The sequence below is a fragment of the Athene cunicularia genome, assembly GCF_003259725.1.
Source record: "Athene cunicularia isolate RWA chromosome 3 unlocalized genomic scaffold, athCun1 chr3_part1, whole genome shotgun sequence".
NCBI classification, from domain to species: Eukaryota; Metazoa; Chordata; class Aves; order Strigiformes; family Strigidae; genus Athene; species Athene cunicularia.
In genome coordinates this window covers 104455775-104469932 of record NW_020799097.1, presented here as the reverse complement: position 1 = coordinate 104469932, position 14158 = coordinate 104455775, and the positions used below count along the sequence as shown (strand labels likewise).

Here is a 14158-nt window from a genome sequence, read left to right as displayed (position 1 = left end):
ATTGAATAATCCTTGTAATTATTTCTCTGGTCTTTTCTTCTCAGGATACACACATCCTGAGCATATATTAATGGTGCTGTGTCATCAGCAGGCGAGCCTGAAAGGACAAGTGCTGTTGTGCCCTTCACTGCTGTCTGCAGATCTCGCCCATCCATGGCAGTGGACATAGCTGAGGAGGGGAAAACTCTTCCCCTGGGGTCAGGGTCACCCAGCAAATATCAGTGTCCTGAGAGTAGCAGGATTGTTGAGCAATATCAGAGCTGCTCAAGGCATGTGCTCACTTGCTTCTTTGAGACAACAAAAGGTTAAAGACTTGGTTCATCAGAACTGCTTAAAGCATGTGCTTATGTGGACTGATGCCTTCAATCAGTAGGTTGTTATGACTGGGTCTGATAATAATGACAAAATATCTGTCCTTCTTTGGTATTAGTAAAGGGATTTCTTGACAGCTTCCGCTGTTCCTTTGTAATTAAGGGCACGAGGCTCGAGTGGCATAAAAAAGCAAAACTCCCTTGGTGTCATTAGAGCTCTTCTGACCAACATGATGGGGGGCATTGGCCTCATTGTTACCACTGGCCTTGGTTACTCATTTTTTCAGGTTTCCACTCCGAATTACTCATACCAGTTTTTCAAATGGGATATGTGTGGTGACTAAGCTGGGTTGGGTGAGTCTAACATAGTTCATTTTATCTTATGCTAACATGAGTTCTTATTTCTAATGTACTGATTTATGAAAAGTATATGCATTGGGGGAGGATGAGTATTTTACTATATATGGAGATCTCTCCTCGTAATATCACATCAATTTTCAGGCAGCTGATGATGCTTACTATTTTGCATGCAGCTATATAGAACAGGATTTAATGATCCACGGTGCTATGCAAAATGATGCGTTAAGGGAACTGGAAGGCAAAAATGCACTGTAATATTTAGCTCCTAATGTCTGTGCAGAAAGGAGCAGTCTGAGACATTTGGCAACACTTGCCCACAGCTGTCCTGACAAATACTGTCTCGGTCTTCCTACTGTATGGTGGGTGTGCACTACTGCATTACTGATGTGTTATCATGCTCCTCTGACTCTGCAGGACCTGGAATGCCAGTGTCTGGCTTTACACCCTCAGTGGTAACTGCCCTTTGGTATCTGTTTAACTCTGAGAAACTGCAAGCCTGGAAAAAAGTCTATCAGCATAGGCAAATGTATGAATGTTTTGTTTTTCTGCCAACAAAGAGGTATCTTCAGAGGAAAACAGAAATAACCTGTCTGATTTGGTCAAGTAAATCTGAGCTGAGAAGTTGAGACACCCATATCCTTCCTGTGAATTTATGTATAGCATGCATTCAGATCCTTTCTCTAAGCAAGTGGGTTTCGGAGTTGTGGTACTGCACCACCAGGAAGGTGTTTTGCAGCCCGACAAGTCTTGTTCTTGAAATCTCTCAAGTCCTAGGGGGAACTGCAGCATCCATAGGGTATGGCCATGTTTTATAGCACATCCATCCAACTGCTGTTAAACTGTGGCACCGTGAAATCCTGGGGTAATACCCTCTATTGGTGGTGGCATTTCAGCAAAAACTCTCTTCCTCCTCTCCACAAGGGTTTTGTATAATTCTCTTGGAAAAGAAAATCCTCTCAGAGACCTGACAGGGTGTGAGCTACATGCAGGTTAGAGGGTAGTTGCTGAAAGTATTCACTTCTTTTTTTTTATATGCTGTGTCATCTTACCACCTCTGTGTCAGTTTTGATTTCTAAATGGTTAAAGCTCATGGACCACTTCTGTTTCCCTTTTCCGTAGCTTGATAATTAATGTTTTTCCCTTAAAGCATTTCCTGTACTGTGAAGGTCTGACCATGACTCCAGTCATCACCATCATGAAGGACTGAAAATTGTGCAACATTGTTCCTTGATGAAGACGTGTGAGCTCATCCTTCGGATCTGAAAGTGACTCTTCTTCCAGGCATTTTTTTCATTAGCAGCAGGGGAATAAAGTTATAGAGGAGCAGGAAGGCTCCTGTAATTGGAAAGATCAAAACAAAAGATTAGGGAATGGCTCACTGAAACCCCTCCTGAGATTATCACAGCCTTTTTCACTTGGCTAACTAGCATGTGCACTTGGGAAGTTAGGTCACCAAATTTTTACCCTGCTTCTTGCGGTGTGGGAGTATCCCAGAAAAATTCGGAGCCAGCAAATGTCTGAGGAGTAATAAAACTGTTTTACACAAGGCATAATTAACACGTGGAAATTCCTTTAGGAGGGAGTCTTGAGGTCAAGAGGCAAGTGGGATTAAGCGAGTGAATGTATTAGAGGGCTAATGAGACTGTTCCTAACAACTCTGGTAGAAGGAATCAAAAGCAGTAAGGAGTCTCACCTTCAGGAGCACTTGTCAAGGCTTGGATATTGTAGCTGTTCCTTGGTTGTCCACAGAGGGGTTCAATCTTTTGCTGAATCTCTTTGCTCCCAGAGGCTCAGTATCAGAGTAGGTGGGTCACTGTGATGGCCTGCAATGCCAGTTTGTTTGTATAGCATGGAGGGAATCACCAAAAGTATTTTGTGTGTGTGTGTAAATATTCCTATACACACTATGTAAATTGAAACTATTTAATATGCATAGTTATTCAGACCTCACTAAGTTTTATGGCTGAAAAGTCTGAAGGCATGACATTGTCAAGGAGAAAAGTTGTGTTTATCACCTTTTTGCTTGCAGGCTCCATTTTATACACTGACCTAAGCAAATGTAGTAATGAAGACAGCAATATCAAGAAAAAAAAATCAAAACAAAGCCTCCCAACTGCTTACCCATGCATGTTCTCAAGTCCTACACTGAGCTAGGTTTGAATTTTGCAAAACCTTTTCTTTACAATGGGCTGAGCAAGCAGTCAGATTAAAACAGCTTCCTTTTCCCTTTCTCTCCCCACTCCCTCCCCAGATCCACACTATGTAAGATTCTCACATCAAAGTTTGCAGTTTAAACTAAAATTTCTGAGCTCTTCCTGATATCCATTTTTCTTTGGAATACCTTAGTGGAATGTGCATGTCCCAGTCCTCTGAGACTTGAGGTCCCTGCTGTTCTCCAGCAAGCAAGGCTGCAGGACGTTGATCCAGCTGGGATGATAGAATGCTTGGAAGCCCCCATCACCCTCCTGAGCCCAAGCTGAAGCTTTATTTACGCAAAGTTTGCTAGAAAAACTTAGTCATGAATGAAATATCCATAAGATCACACAACTGTCCTCCTAAACTTTTATTTAATCTATTTTTAAAGGATATATAATTTTATAACACAATGGAGTCTTTTAAAAAATGCTGTGGATGGGAGATGACTTATATTTGCAGTGACGAATGGAACAGATGAAGAGACCTGTTGTTTATCGTCCATCCTGGCAGTTGCATACATCCTTTGCCTGATGAAGCAATTCCTTATTCATGTGTTGAGTGCTAATTGTTTGTGTTTGCTCTGTGTTTAACACAGAGGACATTGCTCATTTACAATTAGTGCTAATCACAGACAGTGTAGTCAGACTTAGGTGGTATCTAAACCAAAAGCTAAAGGGGTGCTGTTTTTGTTAAACCTGTAAGTGGGAACATTGTTATTTCCTTCACCAGGAGCAGAGTTTATCCCTTTCACAGGCACCCTGCACTATCCCAGCCCCTCCTGGGAATGAAGGTGTGATCTCCGAGTTGGGAGGGGTCCAGTCAGTGTGCAGGACAAAAAATGGGATGTCAGAGAACTGCAGGACCCTCTTCTCTTCTGATCTTGACGCCCTGACGAGAGAGCAGTGGGAGAATAAGAGCACAGTAGAAGCAGTGCTCAGGCTGTGTTTGGGATTAGAAATGTGTTCCCTGCCAGGGAAAGCTTTGGTGATTCATTATCAGAGCCTCCATGGTCTGAAACAATTTTGCTGCACATTTCTCAATCCCTGTTCTGCTCATCCTGAAGATAACTAGGTGACAGGCAAAGACTCTTTTGAGAAAAAAAAATTGTTAGAAGTGAGAAGCAGCATCACAGCAGCAGCTGGAAGAGCTGCTGCAGATAAGGGCTTGTGATGATTTTCATTACCCTGTTGTTTAAATGCTTACTTTTCAGCCATTAAAATTAGTTTGGAGTTAAAAACTGACATTGAGTTGCTCATCACTAACACTGAACACACACAAGGTATGGTTTTTATAGCATAAATTCCCCATTCTTGGCAAAATTTGTAGTAAATAAATTTGCCCCATCTGTTGGCTGCAGGCACAGATTTACACACGCAGTTTGCAGGTAGAGGCACAGAGCTACAAAGGAAATTATCTAGGTGTGAACCCAGAGCTTGTTCCCTGTCCTCAAAATGGGCAGGCTGCCATACAGCTGAGCATATAAGACACTCCGGAGCTTCTCCATGTATGCCAGTGAGAACAGCACACAAGCGCCCTGGTGTACTCAACGATGCCTACTCGTGCTTCTGGACACACAGCTAGGCTGAGTTGTGACATTTGCTAGTTCCTGTTTGGCCATGATGCCAGAAAGAATTTGGTTGGTTTGTTGTTTTTTTTAAGATAATGCAACCATAAATTTCAATCCTTTACATTTTTAATCCTGGAACCTGTTTAGTCCATGATCTGTGCCTTTCAAAGGGTAATGAAACTCCAGCTCCCATCCCTTTCTGCCCTCCAACAACCCCTGGGCAGTGCTGCTACTGCTAATAGTTGCTGAATTGTGATATAAGTCTGCCCATGTGGGCAGAAAAGTACATCTTCAGTAATATAACAGGAAAAGTCCCTTTGGAGTGCTTACTTCTGAAGAGGTCATTCTGCACTGTAGGAAGTAAAGAAATAGAGAAGATAAATCTTCCTGAACATGTGTTGTGCCTGTACAGACACATGGGGATTTGGTAGCTGCTGCTGTCAACGCATATGTCTACTGCAACGCCTCTGGAAATACTTCTTGAAAAAGTTGTTCTTCCTTAGCGATATTCTGTGGCGTATCTGAAACACCACATGTACCTGAACACTGCTTATGGGGTGGATCTTCCCTACCCAAGCAGTGAAGAAGAATGGGGCTGGGATGTGGAGGGGAACCAGGATATCTTACATCAGATGAAGGGTGTAATCCCCTCTCTGGGAAGAAGAAGAGCCAAAAGGGATCAGGGAGATGGTAAGAGAGAGTCTTCTCTCGCAGGATGAGTGCAGGGCTGGTAACTGCTCCTTACTGTACATTATTCCCATAATGGCCATAGGCTCAGGAGACCCCTTTCTGTTGCCCCACCTGAAGACCATAATCGACTCACAGCTCCCACAGGGGCTGTGTGACCATGACTTAATTAACACTCATCAAGAAAGAATCTTTCACTTCATTATATCATGACTTTTTATTTTTACACTCCTTCAATTAGATTAAAACCATGAGTAATTACTTGCACTGTTGACTTTGGCATCTCCTCTTAGATCTCCTGGAATAAGCAGTGGACAGGGGGGTGACTCAGATCACTGGAGTGATCTGGGGGCGGTGGCTAATTTAGGCAGGGTCGGTCGGGTGCCTCATCTGGGTGGTTTGGGTGCCTCATCCAAATGGCATGGCTGCCTAGAAAGGAAGAGGACTAAAATCCTGAATGAAAATCCTTTGGCAGGATTCAAAGCAGACCCACGTGATACCTGGATGACACTGTTTACCATAGTACTGCTGCATCTGACAGGGAAAAAAAGCTGATATTTACTTTCTTGCTGTCCAGATGGTATTAGTCATATTTGAAAACTACTTTACTCAAACTACTAGTAAGTGCACTCACTCAGCTAGGAAAAATCCTGTTCATTTTTGAGAAAATCTGCTCGATTTGCCTGATGCAGCATGAATGATTGGCACACCTCAGAAATATTTGCACAATGTTCTGTCCTGGTGTACAGGTGATTGTTTTACTTGCTTTCGCTATCTAAACCTTTCTCTTCTGCTAGGTGACAGCCACTTAACACTGGCTTCCACAGCATTTGAAGGCTGCATCACCACCTCATAAATAACATACAAAGTCCTGTAAGTTTACTGTATCTTTATTATTAGATCTCTAATTAACAGACTTATTTTGGAGAAGAGGGAGGGCAAGCAGTGTTTTCTGAGTGTGTTTATAAAAGCAAAATTGAGCAGGGCTTTAGGAAGAGCAGAATTTGAAAACAATGAAGGAAAATACCCAGGCGTTGTTTATGCCATCAGCCCATCTTAGCGTGTTGCTGCTGATGCAGGATTCACAAAGAACTGAAATTCTGATGTGTGTCCTGGCACACTCTTAATGGTTTGATCCTGGGGCTGAGAGACATCTGCCCTGGATTCTTTCTTCTGGGTCCTGCTCCTCACCCTTTTATGTCCTAAAGAGTCTGGTTTTAAGTCACCTGGGATCTCTAAACTACCAATGACTCCTCTTTGGATGGGCTCTTATCTCTCAGATACTACTCTGGAGCCTGTAGGACCACTTCTGGAGTATGGTACCATCTGACTGGATTGTAACGTGAACGGTCATCTTTTTCTTGTCTCATGCAGGTGTCATGGAAGACTGGTCAATGTGTTGACAATGCTCTGAGGATGTACAAGGTCCATTACTGTAAGATCACTCTAAACTGTTCTCCAGTGGTGAGGAAGGAGGCCAGCCTGGGGGTTGGTGGGGTTGTTGCGGTGTGGGTGGCGTGGGCAACACTGATTCAGCTATGGAGGACTACTACCACTACTTTCACCTGTAGTTCACCTGTAATTAACACTCATCGAGAAAGAATCTTTCACTTCAGTTTATCATCACTTTTTATTTTTACACTCTTCAAGTAGATGAAAACTGTCGTGTAATTAGTCTCACTGTTGACTTTGGCATCTCCTCTTAGATCTCCTATGATAAGTGATAAGCAGTAGACAGAGGGGTGACTCAGAGCACTGGAGTGATCTGGGGGTGGTAGTCACTCTTTCCAGCCAGAGCTCAAACGATGAGCCATGAGTTACAGAGATCACCTGCAAAAGGCCACCATGGTGAAGTGATGGAGCAACACCATGTTGCATGCTAATGATCCTTATAGTAGTGACAGCCTGTCCCACACCTCCCTGAATATCACATGCAGTGGTTCAGGTGCTGCTTTGAGAAAGCAAAGGGGGTTGTGATTAAATCTTGCCCATCCAGTTCCAGTCAGTTCGCTGCTGAACAGAGAAACAAGGGCTGATCTGACCAAAACCACCAGCAGACACTACAGCTACACCAGCTACAGCTGTGCTCCTTGAGAAGCTACCACAGGCAGAGCAGAGTCATGTTACCCAAAAATGTGGCAGGAACCTCTTACTAAGATGTCTTTCTTTCCAACACATGACACCCGCTGAAGAGCCAAGTGCTTCTGGGGTGTGGAACCAGGGCCACTGCTTGCTAGTTGGGATTTTATAGCCAGCTCAGGAGCAAACGTGGCTGCCTAGTGAGAGTGGGATACTTATAAAGGAGCTCATTAGAGGTCAGAAGAGCTACAGGAAATGGACTAGAGAAAGAAGAAGGACTGGTCAGCTATTTGTTATATGCCAAATTGCTTTCAGCAGGTAGCAGAGGGAAGAATGATTATTGGTCCAACCAACAAATTAATCTCTGAAGGAGGTATCTAAGTGGATGGTAGGTGTGGTGATAATCCTCAGTGGGCTGGGAAAGCAAGCCTGTAGTGTGTAATCTCCTCTACTGACATCTCTTGTGTGAGTTCCTACACTGTGGTTTCACAATCCATCAGCTGCAGGATCATCAGTGTGGGAAAACAGAAATCATAAGATATGCCTGGGACATTAACATTAAGCCTAAATAAACTTGCTTTAATGTTTTGTACCATGCTGTATAAGAGAAGGGCACTGTAATTTCCTATTAGGAGCAGCCAGCCTAACCCAAGTGTGGGTAATCTACCTTCTAAGCAAGAAGAAGCATTTTGCACAAGATCTATATTTATGGCCAAATACTGCTTGCTGTACTCTCACAAGTGGGCACGAGGAAGACAGCTTCCTCCTCTCCCTCGATTACATCACATTGTTTTCTTTCTACCAAGAATGGTAGAAGTCCCTTAGGAAGTCCCTCAATCCCATGAGTCAACTGAGCTGGATTTGCCTTAAAATATTTACCAATTGCCAGCATTGATTAGCTGATTATACTGTCCCACTGCTCTGTTACTGATGTATGTGGTGAGAGTGTAGTCTGCCTGCTTAAAGTTTGGTTGCAAGCATGAACCACAAAAATAGGGTCACGTGGTAAAGGCCATATTCATCTGTAGTTTTCTCCTACCATCTTTAACCCTCAGTATTCTTCCCTCATTTCCATATATTTCAGCTCACAAAGGAAGAGGGGACACCTGAACCATGGCGAGAGAATGTGCTGTTCACCTTGGAACAATGTCCTTTGTAGAGGCTTGGCAAGGCCAGTGCATTGTGCTAAACTAAAAGCAGGGGTGATCTTCAGAAAAACTTGGCACCAGTGAGCTGGTGTCCTCCGTTGCCTTGCCTCACCTGCAGGGATTATCGGGGACTTGGCCTCCTGCACCCACTCCAGGAAGTCCCTGCGACCCCTGGTGTCGCAGTCAGTGGGCCAAAATTAAGGGGGATCCCATGTGTGTGGTGGGACCCAGCTGGCAGCTGGGAGCGGAAGAAAGCGAGGAGGAGTTTTCTGGTGGGAGGGAGGCTCTGTGGAGGCAGGAGATGATTTTGATTAAACCGTCATCCCTTTCAAAGGGAAAAATCTCTTCAGTGAAAGCTCCATAAACCCATGTGAGGCTCATTGGCCTTTGGTAAAATAGACTGGCAAGGGAAGTACCCTCTGTAGTCAAACTGGTTTGTCATATCAGCACAAGGAAGATCATTATTGCTAACTGCCTCGGGGAAGAGGAGGAGGGGGAGATAAGCTCCTCCTGTGACCCAGAGCACTTTGCTCCTTTACTAATGAGATGAAAATTTAGAGCCCATTAATACAAATTCCACTTTCCCTGTTGCCTGTTGCTGCACAGGGGTGACTGCTTGTCACTTGACCGTGGTGGGAGGCATGGGATTTGTGAAGCAGGTGGAGGGAGCCGAGGAGCCTCTGCTGTACCTGCTCGCCCCACACTGGTGATAAAGCAAGCTGTGGCTTGTGCTGTGGTAGTCATAAGTAGAACAAGGTCAACTGCCTATTTCAGTCAACATGACAGAAATAGAGTTGATCTCAATAAGATCCCAGCTCTTTCTTCCTGTTAACTTCTCAGTTCCAATTTTAGGATTGCTGTAATCAAGCTGAGGAAGAAGCCATTTATCCCATAGAGGGGAAGTTGCTTGATGCCCAGGCAGGAGGAGAGGAGTTGCTTGAAAATGTACCTTGACAAATGAGTCTCTGGCCCATGGGGAGGGTTCATGCAGTTCAGGAGTTCCTGTCTAGTGATTGGTGTAGCCATGAGAAAGGTACATGGGACAGAAGAGGGCCTGTTCCCCTCCCCTTCTGGAGGTGGCCGCACCAAAGGAGGGAGGTAGTTGGGCTGAACCACCTAGTCTGACTGAGCAAAAGTTTCCAGGTTTGCATGTCTGCACATCCATTAAATTGTTAAAACTCTGTCTTTGAGCAGAGCATCCCCTGCCTGCTGCCAAGGAATATTGATGCTCTTTTCGTTGGAGGCAAGATGCTGACAGCTCTGTCTAATACAGACGGAAATGGGGTGGGGTGGAAACTGGCACTGAATGCTAATCTAAATGAGCAGCAACTTATAATACAAAGCCTTCACTGTAAACAAATTAGTTAGGACGTTCTCTTAGGACAAACATTTGAAGTGGTTTTATGATAGTTCAATTAGTTTCCTCCGAAACACTGCGAATGGCAAAGCACAGCGCTGCTGAGGGCTGACTGATGCACTTTACCTTGCAGCCTGCCTGTGCACATCCTCCATCCCCTTGTCTCCCCTGGGCTGGAGGGAGGGCTGGGAGCCTGGGGGCCTTCTCCAGGCCTGGTGCAGGCTCAGGTGGTCTTCAAGCAGAGGTGTGGAGCCAGTGGTTTCCCTAAATGGGTGGTGCTTTGCCAGTGAAATTATTCTGCTCTGTGCCCCTCAGTGCTCACCCCAGCAGCTACTTGCTGCTGCCCCTCTGCTGTTTTGGCACAAGTGTTGGTGCAACTTCAAGAACTGACCTGGTGTGAGGAGAGGTAGAGGAAAGGGAATCTGTGCCTCTTCTGCTGGTTGCTGTCTTGGTGGGATGAGCTTCCCATGCCACATGTCTGCACACATGTGCAGGGCAGGCAGCGAGGCAGGAGCAGCATCCAGAGGTGATGCAGTCACAAAATGCTGGGTTAAAAAGCTGCTTGCAAACCAGTACTGCTAGTGCCAGTTATCTGGGCTGCAGTTTGCCCCCCAGTAGTCAGGTCGACAATGAGTGGAGCTGGTAAGAGCTCAGCTCTCCTATAGACACACACCTGCTGTCTAGCAGGGCTTCACCTGGCTGTGCAGCACTGTGCTTTCGCACTCCCCTGACCTTCAGAGCCTGGCTTGTGTTAGCAGCTGAGCAGGACTAAACTGCAGACTGGGTGAAAGGTCTGATATGGAAGCTTGCTCTGGAAGATGAGAACCTTCCCACATATGACAGGAGCTGCCCTTCCCGAAGGGGGGCTCTATGGGGGATGCTGCTGAAGAAGCTACAGCAACACTTGAAACAACTGTCTCTGAAGATCTGTTCTGGTATGCTTCCAAGTGCGGATAGGCCATAAAGGTCATATTTCCGTACTGCTTCTGCTTGTGTTTATGGGGCTAGAGGCAGAAATATGCAAGATAGAGTATTCTCACTCCTGTGGCTCGGGAGGGAGGAGCCACATCAGCCAGTGAAAGAGAAACCTGGAGGGAGAGCACACAAAAGGCAAGATCTGTCACTTCTGGCAGTCAGGCAGCAGTCCTCCCCCGTGTGAGGAGGAGAGGGATTGGCCTTAACTGGCTTTGCAAAGGGGCACCAGGGCTCAGGTTTGCCTGGGGGCACACCTACAGTATCTCTCAGCTGTGGGCTCAAAAGGACCCCTCAAAAGTTCTCTGTCCCACAGTGTCAGCTGTGCCATGCCCTTGCCTACCCCGTGCCTGTCCATCTGCACTTCCCAGGCTGCGGGGACAGGACAATCAGATATTTGCCTCTGGGAAGGAGACCTTATACCGGCACACTGAAAAGCAGCGTTTGCTGTCATGGAATCGATAGGAGTGTTTGGGTGTGATGGAGAGTGGTATTTGGCCCAGCTGGCTGTCAATAGTGCTGAAGCTTTTTCAGCTCACAGTTACTGTCAGGGCAGCAACTATTCACGCACTTATTTTCCTATAGAGCTGATTTGAATAATTCACCTTCCTGATCTCTTTTGGAAGCCAGGAAGGACTAACCTTTATGACCCTAAACTGGACTTCTCCAGTCCTCTTGTTCTGATCCCCTCTGTCTTCTCATAAGGAGAGACAGAGCGTGGGATCTCACCCAGTCTCCAAGAAAAGGAAGTAAGACTGTGTCTGGCCTGAAGGCAATTTATAAATAAAGACCTTCAGAAAGCAGTTCCCTTTTTGTTTTCACACTCTCTCACTCCTTCCCTCCCTGGCTCTCATGTCCCCTCCTGCGTGGCACAGATGTGCTGCCTGTCCCTTCCTGTTGACATGTTGCTGGCGTTGCTTCATGCTGGTGGTGTGGGGGCTCCAGGAGCACACCTGCAGACTTCTTGTGACCGGAGTCTGTTCTGCTCCCTATGGTACATGCACCCTGGGGAGGTCAGTAACTGTGTGCTCACCCAAACAGCCACTGCTTAAACAGGGAAATCATAATGATAAAAGAACTATTAAAAAAAATAATCTGTGCCTGTCCTGCTGAGGTTCCTGGCCAGGCTGCAGCCAGAGATAGTTGGAGAAGATTAAATACAAATGAGAAAGTTGGACCCAGGCAGGTTTGAAAAAAATAGCTGACTTTACTGAAGCAAATTCCTATTTAATTTCTTCTGTTGCTTTAAAAGTGGCATGTACTGCCAGGTAAGTGAAAATATGTTTGGTTTGAAGCTCTGGGTAAATGTCCTGTAGAGGAATTAAAATGTCAATCTGTAGCTGCATTTGTTTAATGAAATTGTATAAACAAGGCTGTGAGCTCAGATCATCTTCTCATTCAAGTGCTGCATCTTAAAGGTGTTGAACCGCTTCCTGCCTCTCCCAGCCATCCCCATGCTCTGCTGCCAGAAGGGTCACTGGGGTGCTCACGGGGCTGCTGGAGGCAGATGCTCCCGCATTAGCTTTTCCCCTGCTCCAGCTACTGTTCTATCTAACCCGTTCCACCTGCAGCAGCTCTAGGTGCTTGAAGGTGGCCTCGAGTTCAGATCTGCCACCAAGCACCAGGAAGGCAAGGATGTCTGCACGGGCTGCAGGGTGAAAATCTGACCATAGCCCCATGGCAGCGGCCGAGAGCTAAACTGGAGCAGGCATGGAGGTCAGCAGATATGGGTTGACTTCACCTGTCTGACCGCCTGCGTTGTCACTTTGTTTAAGCAATGCTGCTCACCACTGTGACCTCCTTGCCTGACCAGTCCCGTGGTGTGCCCTGGGGAAGGGACACCTGGCATCCCCTGTGGCTTACCAAACCCATGCAGGCTGCTTACTGTGAAGCAAAAGCATCCACGTGGATTTACAGTGCCATAGATACTACATTCTAATTTCTCACCTAGGTCATTTTATAGCAGCTTTCCCACTGGGGATAAGCCATAAGAAGCAAGCAGGAGTACAAAGATACATCTTCATGTTTACTACTGGATCTCATTTTCCTTATAAACTAATTTTGTGCGGTTTTAAACTGAACCCCTTCCTTAGAAGACAAACTGTTTGTCTAAAGGGCATTATGTTTCCTCTGGTACTAGAGGATCAGTTAAGAGGGGAGTTTGTATTTTACAGAGGAAGGTGCCTTGAAAACAGACTTAAAGAAAAAGGGGGTATCCTTTTCTTGCAAAAGGCTAACAGAAACTAAATCAAGTGGTTTCTCAGCTTTGCTTGTGTAGTGAACTGACATTCCTAATGAGGACAAACAAAGGTGCGATGCAGTGCATTAAAACCCATAAGAATCAAAGAGTGCTTAAAAAAACAAATGGGCAACTTACATAGTGAACACACAGAAGTTCAGCCTGGCCCCAGGGAGATTTGGTTTTAGCTGGTTCATGCAATACTTGATGAAGTGCAAGATACTTTTTTGCAATTTAAATACTGTGCAGGTTAGCACTTCTGCTTTCCCCAGATTTCCCAATTTTCTGCTCTACCACATAAGCTATTGTGTAGCTTTGGGCAAGTCATTCAACCTCTTGCTTCCCATTTCTGGTGGTAAAATTGGGAACTTTCTTCACTCTGTGTAAATCCCAGTGTGAGGAGGGAGAGGCAACTGTCCTTTATTGTCTTTACACAGCCTGTTATGGTGAACACCTAACTTTGGTTATTACTCTGCTCCTAAAACTGAAATAACTCTACAACTGAGAGGGCAGCGCTGACAGCAGCAGACACAGGAGTGCCCAGTCCTGCAGTCACACAGACCACGGAGCACATGGTGGTAGCAGCAGAGGGATGCACCGTCTCATACATCAGGTCAAATCCTTTCTTTACACACCAATTTGGAGGAGATTTGAATGTTCAGGGGGGACAGGACAGCAGACCTTTTTGTTTAGATGCAGGGTGGGTGCTGTACATGACTGTTAGCAAAGGTAATTATGTATTTTTTTTAAATCCTAAACAAGAGAAAAGGTCCCTGATTGTAGAGTGGAAGATAAGAACGGTTCACATGGAAGAAATCTTTCAATAACAAGGGACTCTAGTTTGAGAGCACTTAAGGGATGTCTGTGATATTGGTGAGAATTTTGATGGCTTCTTTTTCACATCTGTTAAATATTCAGCATGTGTTTTTAGCAATCTTTACCCTTTTTGTGAGGTTGAACGGGTTTGATTGGATTTTATGTAATTAGTATACTGTGAGAGTTTGTGAGGATTTTCTTCAGTTTTGAGATGATTTCTCTTTGTCTGCTTGTGGTTTGCTACAAATATCTGAGCAAGTGCACAATGATGGCAAAAGCATATGAGAATGTCAAAATCCTGTGTGCTGCTACTGTTGGAAGTGGGAATTTAACTAAGACCTGCCAGCTTTCATAGTAAGAATTCTTGTATGCTTTTCAGAAAATAGAAATTTAGTTGTTACAGGATAGATAAGTCATTTCTCTTAT

The 14158-nt window shown here is 45.2% G+C and overlaps 1 protein-coding gene across 2 annotated transcripts in view; it reads left to right on the top strand.

Annotated features, from left to right (window-relative positions):
• The first annotated feature begins 13439 nt into the window (after positions 1-13439).
• The window catches only part of DUSP10 (dual specificity phosphatase 10), a 25195-nt gene continuing 24476 nt past the window's right edge, over positions 13440-14158 (top strand). Inside the window, exon 1 of one of the 2 annotated variants that reach the window (XM_026845858.1) lies at positions 13440-13529. The gene's annotated coding sequence lies outside the window, so the exon portion shown is untranslated. The other variant, XM_026845857.1, reaches the window with a different exon arrangement.